General features: G+C 41.7%; 1 protein-coding gene across 1 annotated transcript in view; it reads left to right on the plus strand.

The window, feature by feature from the left end:
* The window catches only part of LOC121389661, a 179,891-nt gene that overhangs the window by 73,489 nt on the left and 93,503 nt on the right, over positions 1–12,899 (plus strand). The window contains exon 2 of the mRNA XM_041521309.1: positions 2,345–2,428. The gene's annotated coding sequence lies outside the window, so the exon portion shown is untranslated. The remainder of the gene's footprint in view (positions 1–2,344; positions 2,429–12,899) is intronic.

A 12,899-nucleotide genomic window follows, 5' to 3' on the forward strand; every position in this document is an offset into this window, starting at 1 on the left:
AATCCCGTTAAATGTTTGGTTTGTTCTAATAGCGAAATGCGAACTCAGTACCTATCAGCCGTAAGTCCGTTGGCCTAACCACTACATCACCGACGCTAGCCGTATTGACACAATACCATAGACTCTTAATCTCTTTTCAGATAGAAAGAAGGAAATGTTTTATTTAACGACGCACTCAACACATTTTATTTACGGTTATATGGCGTCAGACATATGGTTAAGGACAACACAGATATTGAGAGAGGAAACCCGTTATCGCCACTTCATGGGCTACTTTTTTCGATTAGCAGAAAGATATCTTTTATATGCACCATCGCACAGACAATTTAACACATACTACTGCCTTTGATATACCAGTCGTGGTGCACTGGCTGGAACGAGAAATAGCCCAATGGGCCCCCCGATGGGGATCGATCCCAGACCGACCGCACATCGAGCGAGCGCTTTACCACTGGGCTATGTCCCGCCCCTTTTTTCAAATAGATACTTAACTTTCGTAGTCCCGTTCCATGACGCGATCTTAGCGTTACGATCACTTTAAGTGCCAAGCTTGCTTCATGGAACGAGGCCCTCATTAGTAGCCGGTGTAGGGATGCGAACCAAGTTCCTATCAACCATAAATCATATGGCTCATCAGCGACATCACCGACGCTAGTGCAGCTATCGGCACAAGGGGCGGGGCATGGCCCAGTGGTAAAGCGCTTACTTGATGCGCGGTCGGTTTGTGATCGATCCCCGTCAGAGGGCGCATTGGGCTATTTCTTGTTCCAACCAGAGCACCACGATTGGTATACCAAAGGTTGTGGTATGTGATATCCTCTCTGTGGGATGGTTAATATAAAAGATCCCTTGCAACTAATGAAAAAATGTAGCGGGTTTCCTCTCTATGACTGTCACAAAATTACGATATGTTTGACATCCAATAGCCAATTATTAATAAATCAATGTGCTCCAGTGGTGTTAAAGAAAACAGACTTCTTGTGTCGGCACAGTATCACATATCGGTTGATTCTAGATGGTAGCCAGTACACGGATTCGAACACCGAACCTACTATCCTCACAATGACGCCGGGCAGCAATGGTAGCCGTTAGCATCTAACTACAGCCAAGGTTGTGTGACTGATCAGGACTTGACTGTAAAGACCTCTGCTACAGTTGCCGCTTACAGTTGCACTGCTTGCTATCAGGATGCACAATTGATTGCTTATAGTCCTTCACTAATGGGTATTCATGGCGGGGACGCTGCCACATTGCATATGTGATGTTTTACTGCGGGCACAGCTGGCCGTCGCGCAATTATCACGCCGACACAATCCTTCCTCATCTCCTTCTAAAATTAATTACCTATATCGTAAATCGAACCGGTGGTTTCTTCTTGCTGATAATAACGGGTTTTTGTCAGTATATTGTATTTGTGTATGACCAGTTATTACTATTTAAGTCGGTGTAGCGGTCTTAAAACTAACCACTGAATCGTTAAACTCGCTCTTGGTTCCAGGGATGTCTATTTAGGACAGCGGGTCAGTGGTTAGTTTGCTAGTGGTTAGTGAGAGAGAGAGAGAGAGAGAGAGAGAGAGAGAGAGAGAGAGAGAGAGAGAGAGAGAGAGAGAGAGAGAGAGAGAGAGAGAGAGAGAGAGAGAGAGAGAGAGAGAGAGAGAGAGAGAGAGAGAGAGAGAGAGAGAGAGAGAGAGAGCGGTGTTAATGTAATTGCGTTACGCTTCCACAATGTGCCATTAATGTTGCTCAGGGTGGGAGCCTGTATTATTAAAAGTTGACCGGTAAAACTGTAAATATTGATCTTGTAATTTCAAGTTATTAATTTTTCAGACGTTCAGTTTTTCGCGCCTCCAAGTTCAAATTACGGACCTTCTGTAAAGTGCGAGAAATCGCTCTCTTCGAAAATTGTAAACGAAGATAAGTAATGCGATACTATCTCCACTCCGACTCCAATATGAAAGTAACTGGACCTAACGTGCCGTCATAATAAGTTTTGAAGCGATCAGTCCAAAAAGATATTTATATCTCGTTGTCGCATTGGACGGAGATATTTTTAGAACATCGACCAGTTATGAAACGACGCCATTTGCCGAAAGCAGTATCCAATGCGAAGGCGTTATCCAGCTGAGCGGAAAATGACGACATTGGCCGAAATGCTTTGCGCTATCGTTTGGCAGCTTGTTGATGACGTCCGTTCAGTTACCTGCGGCTATCTTTGTTACTGGATCTGCCCAAAGCGTTAGCGAGCTAATTGCATCGGATAAGGCGGACTGACAATTGCAGCCTGAAGAAATGACCTATCGCGGATGAGTCTAATTGTATTAAATGTGTTACATTCACTTCGCAGGCTCTCCGGCTGTTTGGGTCTTCCAAAGGATACCGGAAATCAGAAACAAGCACGTGGATACTGACTGACCTGACACTCATAGAGGTAGGTCTTCGTCTGTCTGGAAGGATGGATGGATGGATGGATGTATGGGTGGATATCCTGATGGGTAGATGTCTGGATGGATGTCTGGATACACTGATCGATCGATATATGGATGGACGGATCATTCGGTTTTCTTCGTCCCCACCTGTGTCCCAATACTCATATGCATCAAATGTTGTGGAACGTGCTGTCTTGTCTATGGGAACATGAACACTTGGCAAAAATCAGTTGCTGTCATCTTATTTCGTATTATCTTACCTTACAAGCGTCGGAAGCGGATGGGGTGGGTGTGTGTGGGTGTGGTGGAAGGGGACACTATTCATCCCATTTCTAAAGATGCGTTGGGGGGGGGGGGGGGGGGGGTGGGGCAGGCAATTGGCCTGAAGCCAAGCCTGAAGATAATGAGTTGTAACCTAGTTGAAAATCAATTTAATAAATATGTATTCTGCCCCGCCCCCCCCCCCCCCCACACACACACACAATCCCCTCAATACCACAACCCACTTCAGTATAGATATATATATATATATATTTTTTTTTTTTTTTTTACGCCTATATGCAGCTTAACGTCCTAGAGTATTCGGGATGGACCGAAGAATCGGTTTTTTTTGCGTTCTAACCAACACACTACGGCCGGTACATCAAATATCGTGGTATGTACTGCCCTGTCTGCTAGACACATACAATGTGCTGATATGTCGTTAATGGTTTATTCTTAACATTTCCATGTGACACGTAGAGAACCAGTAACGGCATCGGTGGTGCAGTGGTTAAGCCATCGGACTACAGGCTGGTAGGTACAGGGTTCGCAGCCCAGTACCGGTTCCAACCCAGAGCGAGTTTTCAAGAGCTCAATTGGTAGGTGTAAGGCCACTACACCCGCTTGTCTCTTACTAACCCCTAACAAGTAACAACTAGCCCATTGTCCTGGACAGTCAGCCCAGATAGCTGAGGTGTGTGTGCCCAGGACAGCCTGCTTGAACCTTAATTGGATATAAGCACGAAAATGTTGAAATGAAAAGAGAACCAGTCTCTCAAATGCTAAGCGAACACTTTTGGGAAAACGTATGTACTGAACGCAACCTTGGCTCCTTGTATTCTCCGTGTGCATTTTCACTGTCCTTGGTAAATGATTTAGGTGAGGCCGGATAGTGAGTTGATGTTATGGTAAATGATTTAGGTGAGGCCGGATGGTAAATGATGTTATGGTAAATGATTTAGGTGAGGCCGGATAGTGAGTTGATGTTATTTAGGTAAAGATGAGTTGAGGTGAGGTGAGCCCGGATAGTGAGTTGATGTTAAATGATGGTAAATAGTATGATTTAGGTGAGGCCGGATAGTGAGTTGATGTTATGGTAAATGATTTAGGTGAGGCCGGATAGTGAGTTGATGTTATGGTAAATGATTTAGGTGAGGCCGGATAGTGAGTTGATGTTATGGTAAATGATTTAGGTGAGGCCGGATAGTGAGTTGATGTTATGGTAAATGATTTAGGTGAGCCCGGATAGTGAGTTGATGTTATGGTAAATGATTTAGGTGAGGCCGGATTGTGAGTTGATGTTATAACATGGTGAGGAGAAATGGTCAATATTTTATTAAAACGGTGGTCGTGTTTCAATTTGCCATTAGTACTTGAATGATGCTATAATATTGCGAGTCGAGATTTTAGCTGTAACCGCCTCCATTTCGTACAGAGATAGGGTTGCGGATACTTTTTCAAAATTAGAGCCGTTTTTGTTAACTCAAATCAATTATTGCTTACTTGTTATTATATGTATTTAGATTATCCATTTCCGGACATCGGATTGTTTCGTTTTTATCCTCGTCAATGCATTTTACATAATTTGAAAACTGTACATACCTCTGAGAAGTAACTGATATAGATACGAGCTCTTGTCTACTTTTAAAGGGAACGTCCCCTTTTCAAAGTTACACACTCTTGTTTCGCTTTACTGTGATTATAAACACATGTATTACAGATTTGTAGCCCAGTCGTAAAGCGCTCGTCTCATGTGCTGTCGTTCTGGGATCGATCCCAGTCGGTGGGCCCATTGGGCTACCAGTGGTATACAAAAGACTGTGGTATGTCGTATCCTACCTGTGTGAAGGTATATACAAAACATCCTTTGCAAACCGTTTGACATCCAATAGCCTAAGGCTAATAAAGGAATGTGCTCTAGTGGTGTCGTTAAAAAACAACACACACAAAAACATTTATTTTTTATTTTTATGTAGACTAACTAATTTAAATGTCTAGTTTTTCTAGGGTCTGGAACTTTAATCGACCAGCTTGTTCCCAGCAGTCCAGTGACAGCCACACACTACCTGAGACCGACCTCCGTTATTAAAAACAAACTGATCACATCACGCCCCTGGCGGTCGGCAAATTAAACTTTACGATCACTCAGCTAACCTAGGACGGAATTAGCGCCGCTAGTCGTTCGTTAATAAACTCTCGCTTGTCCTCGCTGATTGATATTACGTTTATACACCACACACAGGTAGATAAACTAGATATACGTCTGGAGTGAGGTGTAGTCCACAGGATAGATACCTTGATACGTTGATACACAACACACAGATAGATAAACTAGATATACGTCTGGAGTGAAGTGTAGCCTAGTGGTTAGATACCTTGATACGTTTATACACCACACACAGGTAGATAAACTAGATATACGTCTGGAGTGAGGTGTATTCCACTGGATAGATAACCTTGATACGTTTATACTCCACACACAGGTAGATAAACTAGATATACGTCTGGAGTGAGGTGTAGTCCAGTGGTTAGATACCTTGATACGTTTATGCACAACACACAGGTAGATAAACTAGATATAAGTCTCGAGTGAGGTGTAGTCCAGTAGTTAGATACCTTGATACGTTTATACACAACATACCGGTAGATAAACTAGATATTCGTCTGGAGTGAGGTGTAGTCCAAATGATAGATACCTTGATGCGTTTATACACCACACACAGGTAGATAAACTAGATATACGTCTGGAGTGAAGTGTAGTCCACAGGATAGATACCTTGATACGTTTATACACCACACACAGGTAGATAGACTAGATATACGTCTGGAGTTAGGTGTAGTCTAGTGGTTAGATACCTTGGTACGTTTATACATCACACACAGGTAGATAAACTAGATATAAGTCTCAAGTGAGGTGTAGTCCACTGGATATATACCTTGGTACGTTTATACATCACACACAGGTAGATAAATTAGATATACGTCTGGAGTGAGGTGTAGTCCACAGGATAGATACCTTGATACGTGTATACACAACACACAGGTAGATAGACTAGATATACGTCTGGAGTTAGGTGTAGTCTAGTGGTTAGATACCTTGATACGTGTATACAACACACACAGGTATATAAACTAGATATAAGTCTCAAGTGAGGTGTAGTCCACTGGATAGATACCTTGGTACGTTTATACATCACACACAGGTAGATAAATTAGATATACGTCTGGAGTGAGGTGTAGTCCACAGGATAGATACCTTGATACGTTTATACACAACACACAGGTGGATAAACTAGATATACGTCTGGAGTGAGGTGTAGTCTAGTGGTTAGATATATTGATACGTTTATACACCACACACAAGTAGTTAAACTAGATATACGTCTGGAGTGAGGTGTAGTCCACTGGGTAGATACCTTGATACGTTGATACACAACACACAGGTAGATAAACTAGATATACGTCTGAAGTGAGGTGTAGTCCACAGAATATATACCTTGATACGTGTATACACCACACACAGGTAGGTAAACAAGATATACGTCTGGAGTGAGGTGTAGTCCACAGGGGATATACTTTGATACGTTTATACACCACACACAGGTAGATAAACTTGATATACATCTGGAGTGAGGTGTATTCCACTGGATAGATACCTTGATACCTTTATACACCACACACAGGTATATAAACTAGATATACGTCTGGAGTGAGGTGTAGTCCACTGGATAGATACCTTGATACGTTTATACTCCACACACAGGTAGATAAATTAGATATACGTCTGGAGTGAGGTGTAGTCCACTGGATAGATACCTTGATACGTTGATACACAACATAGAGGTAGATAAACTAGATATACGTCTGGAGTGAGGTGTAGTCTAGTGGTTAGATACCTTGATACGTGTATACAACACACACAGGTAGATAAACTAGATATACGTCTGGAGTGAGGTGTAGTCCAGTGGTTAGATAAAGTTTGAAGTACTTTTATGTGCATGATGGTTGTATACTCTACGCATGCCGTGAAAGACACTGTTTTTATCGGAATTTGAATTAAAATAAACGAAAAATCAATCCTTGCTAACTTGCATATCATGAGTGGTGACAATGTGTCCCCCACTCTCTTTTTGCTCTCTGTCGGTCGGTCTGTTTGCCTCTCTCTCTCTCTCTCTCTCTCTCTCTCTCTCTCTCTCTCTCTCCTCTTCTCTCTCTCTCTCTCTCTCTCTCTCTCTCTCTCTCTCTCTCTCTCTCTCTCTCTCTCTCTCTCTCTCTCTCTCTCTCTTTCTTACGCGTGTCTAATTACCATGTGTCAGACACTAAACAGCACTATAATATGTGTGAGGTTTCGTTAAGCAAACTACTTTTTCATTTTCTGTACAGTTTTACCATTATTCGCTCTTTGACAGACAGCTGCTCCCTGTACGGACAAACGGGCTATTACGTTCGTGCGCTCTGACCCTTGGTGCCTGGGGACGGTTCACTCCCTCTGCTCCCCAACGTTATGCCACCGGAATCAACCTTTTGCGTGTGACAGTTGACATTTGCCAATGTTTGTTTAACATTAGAATCAACCACTCGATAAAATGAATTATAGATTTCTCTGTCGACTTTCATAACAGGTCGGGAATGCAAGGCAATACCAGCAAATAGTCACCTTTGTAATAATATTGTTGAATATCGCGATGTTTGCTTGGTAATTGGTGCCGTTTTGTAATTTATATATCTGCTTGTTTATTTGTTTATTTATATAATAAAAATTACATTGCTAAGTCATATGTTAATTTATACCTTGTCTAAAAATGTACGTATTGTAATAACTACGATAGCCATAGTTTAAATCTGAACGACAAAACCGTTACCGTAATTAAACATCGTATCTCTGTACAAATTAGTCAAAAGGGCGCTGTTATAAAGCACCGTCGTGTGCTTCTTGTATAGGAGGACTGCCACTTCCCGTGTCCGCCTGTAAGATGACTGCCATTCCCATAACAACGGAATGTTGTTAAGCAAACACGTCTTTCATCTTCCATTAGAGGTCGTCCATTTTACGATCTGCATATTAGTATTTCACACAAGAAATCTCAGGTGCAAATAACACTGGTCTGTAATACATATGCGCATACGTATACGGAATCCGCAATGCACTGTACGTAACAATGACTTTCTGTGCAAATCGTCCTTGAACCTTAACTGGATATGGGCACGTTAATCTGTTAGCCACCCATTTATGCAAATAGCTCGAGTTGGCCTAAATTAAAGTTAGGCGTCTCAGTTTGCGCGTCAGTACCAGTATACGTCTGCGTATCCGATCGTCCAATGCATTATGGTTGCGTATATACATACGCATACGCATTCGCATTCGCATTCGCATACACATATGTATATAAAAACGTATACATATACGGACAAATAGAATTTCAACCTCTTTAGCTATAGCCAGTGCACCACGACTGGTATATGAAAGGCCGTGATATGTGCTATCCTGCCTGTGGGATGGTGCATGTAAAACATCCCTTACTAGTAATGAACACATTGAAGTGGGTTTCCGTTCTAGGACTATATGCCTGACATCCAACCGCCGATAATCAATAAATCAATGTACTCTAGAGGTGTCGTTAAAGAAAACAAAAACAAACTTCTTTAGCTACATTTTCGCCCACATAAATCATAACACACAACCTTTAACTATTATGGAACATGAGAAGAGAAACATCAGTTCATATTTTGGCGTAACGGTCTTCGAGTGGGAGTGAAAATTAAGTTGCAAATCACCGGGGATATTCCCGATATTCCAGTTATATAACACGTGCTGGTCTCGGCGCGAGCGGGAGCAATTTGTGTAGATAATATTGATAGGGCTGTGACCATACGTCGATACTGCCACGACTCCAATACAGCACGTTTTGTCGCTAAGACCTCTTGTCAGGAACGGTTTTCTCCAGAACGGCTCTTGATTGTTCTCTAGGTTAACGCGAGTCGGGCTCGCTGATATTCCTGTGATTACACAGACCGTCTGCTGTTAACTGCTTTAGTATCAGGTAAGATGTATTGAGTGTTTATTCAAATCCTGTCTATCTGTCTGTCCGTTTGTACGACGTTACTGATTTGTTATTGTCGCTTGGTGTTTGGTTTTCATTGCCAGATATCTCTTCATGTTCACTCACCACAGCTCGCTGAAGCTGCAGTCTCGTTTCGCCACATTAAAATATCATTTTGATACTAAAGTTTGTATTCTTGAGTTTGGACGTGTACTGTGTTTGGTGAGTTGAGGATCATATCGTGGTGGGTTCGGCTCACCAATCGGACGCTTTGATGGATTTCGATTACTTCGTGGGATTACGTCAGGCTCTTGGGCTACACGGGCAAAATATTTTTGGAATTTTTAAAGTGCTGGGGTGTCGTTGAGCATCTGTTCTGTACTATTCTATTCCATTCCGTTCTATTCTATTCTATTCTATCCTATCCTATCCTATGCTGTTCTGTTCTACTCTATTCTATTCTATTCTATTCTATCCTATCCTATCCTATCCTATCCTATGCTGTTCTATTCTATTCTATTCTATTCTATTCTATGCTATTCTATGCTATTCCATTCTATTCTATTCAATTCCACCGAGAGTTTATTTTGAAGTTTTTAAAACGCTATGATTTCAATACACTATTTTAAAATATACTTACGTTGATAGTTGTATTCTACCAAAGTTTAAAATATACTTACGTCGATAGTTGTATTCTACCAAAGTTTAAAATATACTTACGTTGATAGTTGTATTGTATTCTATGGTACGTTTCCCACAGCTCTTTACACTGGGTTTTATATAAATATTTTTTTAAATTAGAATTAATAACATTGATGTACTTATCTTTGTTTGACACCCAATAGCCGATCTCTAGGTTTGTATTAGGATGTCGTTCGTTCATTCATTCATTCATTCATTCATTCAATAATTCATTCATTCATTTCATTCATTCATTCATTCATTTAACAACACGGCTTAGTTGACCACCCATTTGGTGGGCCCGTTGGGCTATTTCTCGTTCCAGCCAGTGCACCACGACTGATATATCAAAGGCCGTGGTATGTGCTGTATTATCTGTGGTTAAATGCACATAAAATATCCTTTGCTATTAATGAAAAATATAGCGGGTTCCCACACTATGGCTATGCGTCAACATTACCAAACGTTTGACATCCAATAGTTGATGATTAATACATTAATGTGCTCTAGTGGTGACGTCAAACAAAATAAGCTAACTAACTAGTGGAACACATTAATTGATAATCGGCTATTGCATGCCAAACATTCGGTAAGGGTAAAACGAAGTCTCTAGAGAAAACCCGCAACATTGTTCGATTATCAGCAAGATGTCTTCTTTACCTGCACAGACTATAGACAGCACATTCCACGGCGTTTCAAATACCAGCCGTGGGGCATTCGCTTTGACGGAAAATCAAAATAACGAATGGTTCCACTGAACCCAAGGCGAGCGCTCTACCGACTGATCTATATCCTAACAAGAGCACAATTATTGTTTTAATTATTCTCTGTCAAACAGTCGACCTCAACTGCCGTCACATATCGTACGAGTCTTTTGTAGTGCTTTGCATTACAGGTGCTGTCAAAAGTTGGTTGCTATTTAAAATTTTTTTAAAATGACAACTAAAATGACATATAACATACGTTTTCTTATTTTTAATATCCGCGACTGCCTGTTCAATGTCCTTTTTCTTGCCTTAATATTTCTTGTAGCTAAGACTTCGTTTTGCTTCCGATAGGCCCATTGGGCTATTTCTTGTTCCAGACAGTGCTCCACAACTGGTGTAAAAAGGCCGTGGTATGTATTATCATGTCCCTTGCTGCTAATAAAAAAAAGAGTAGCCCATCAAATGGCGACAGCGGGATTCCTCTCTCAATATCTGTGTGGCCATATGCACGTAAATAAAATGTGTTGAGTGCGTCATTAAATAAAACATTTCCTTCTTTCGTTTCGTTTCCTCCTATATGTGTGTCCGTAAGTACGAATTTGTTGGGAGGAGGTCAGAAAAACCTTGCAAGTACAAACACTCATATACTAGGAGAGTTAAAATTTGTTTTGTTTAACGATACCACTAGAGCAAATTAATTAATTAATCATCGGCTATTGGATGTCAAACATTTGGGATTTCTGACTCGTAGTCATCAGAGGAAACTCGCTATATTTTTCTTAATGCAGCAAAGGATCTTCGACATGCACTTTCCCACATACCAGTTGTGGTGCACTGGTTGGAACGAGAAAAACCCAATCAGTTGAATGGATCCAGCGAGGTGGTTCGATCTTGCGGCGTAAGCCACTAAGTCGAGCACAAACATCTCTAAGAGATCTGCCTTGGATAATGTTCTCTACTGCAGTGAACTCAATAATAAAGACAGAATCTGTGTGTAGAATACAGCTATGACCTTGCGTTTTACAGTACCCTAGAGTGTAGTTATGAAACAGTTCAATTTGATAATGATAATATAATGAAATTATAAGCACCTAGACCGGCCTCGGTGGCGTCGTGGTTAGGCCATCGGTCTACAGGCTGGTAGGTACTGATTTCGGATCCCAGTCGAGGCATGGGATTTTTAATCCACATACCGACTCCAAACCCTGAGTGAGTGTTCCGCAAGGCTCAATGGATAGGTGTAAACCACTTGTACCGACCAGTGATCCATAACTGGTTCAACAAAGGCCATGGTTTGTGCTATCCTGCCTGTGGGAAGCGCAAATAAAAGATCCCTTGCTGCTGGTCGGAGGCAGTAGCTCATGTAGTGGCGACAGCGGGTCTCCTCTCAAAATATGTGTGGTCCTTAACCATATGTCTGACGCCATATAACCGTAATTTAAATGTGTTGAGTGCGTCGTTAAATAAAACATTTCTTTCTTATAAGCACCTAAAGCGAACATTCGACCGACTGAGATAAATCCCGCCAATTCTAGGATAGATCCCTGTCGATGGGTCCAATGGACTATTTCTCGTTCCAACCAGTGGGTCACGACTGGTATAACAAAGTCTCTAGTATGTGCTATCATGTCTGCGAGATGATGCATTTAAAAGATCCCTCGCTGCAAATCGAAAAGTGTAGCCCATGGCGTGGCGGCTGCGGGTTTCCTCTCTAATTATCTCGGTTATTCTTAATCTTATTTCTGACGACGTGTAACCGTGGATAAAATGTGTTGAGTGCGTCGTTAAATAAGCCATTTCTCCACTGTTTCTTTCCGTATTGTTCGGGGAGTGGGATGGGGTGGGTGTTGGAATTGTAACACAGTCGGCAGAGCGCTCGACTGAAGTAATTTGATTGCAGATCCGAACACCCAAGGTGGACACTTTCTCTCGTGTTTTTTGCGTCCCAATCAGTGACCCACGAATATTTCACAGAGCGTGGTATGCATTGTTCTGTTTGTGTGAAAGAGCATATAAAATATCCCTTGCTGCTGTTGGAACTACATGGCGGGATTCGTTTTGAAACTGCGTGTCAGAATTACAAAATGTTTAACCCCCAATAGCCGATGATGAATATATCAATGTGTTCTAGTGGTGTCGTTAAACAAGACAAACGTTTAACTCTACACACGAGCCATTGAACACATCCTCTTGAATTTGTTCTGCATGGAGATACGATTTTTGATTGCCGTAATAAACTTGTCGTTCGCACTTAACTGACTTTTTTTTGGTAATTTCAATGTAGATGGACCGGCCTCGGTGGCGTCGTGGTAGGCCATCGGTCTACAGGCTGGTAGGTACTGGGTTCGGATCCCAGTCGAGGCATGGGATTTTTAATCCAGATACCGACTCCAAACCCTGAGTGAGTGCTCCGCAAGGCTCAGTGGGTAGATGTAAACCACTTGCACCGACCAGTGATCCATAACTGGTTCAACAAAGGCCATGGTTTGTGCTATCCTGCCTGTGGGAAGCACAAATAAAAGATCTCTTGCTGCTAATCGGAAGAGTAGCCCATGTAGTGGCGACAGCGGGTTTCCTCTCAAAATCTGTGTGGTCCTTGACCATATGTCTAACGCCATATAACCGTAGATAAAATGTGTTGAGTGCGTCGTTAAATAAAACATTTCTTTCTTTCAATGTAGATGCTAGCTTTAATATGAACAACTCCCAGGTAAAACTTTGCATTGTATGACGATACCACTAGCGCACATTGATTAATTAATCATCGGCTATTGCATGTCAAA

Source organism: Gigantopelta aegis, chromosome 15 (assembly GCF_016097555.1).
Source record: "Gigantopelta aegis isolate Gae_Host chromosome 15, Gae_host_genome, whole genome shotgun sequence".
Classification (NCBI taxonomy): Eukaryota; Metazoa; Mollusca; class Gastropoda; order Neomphalida; family Peltospiridae; genus Gigantopelta; species Gigantopelta aegis.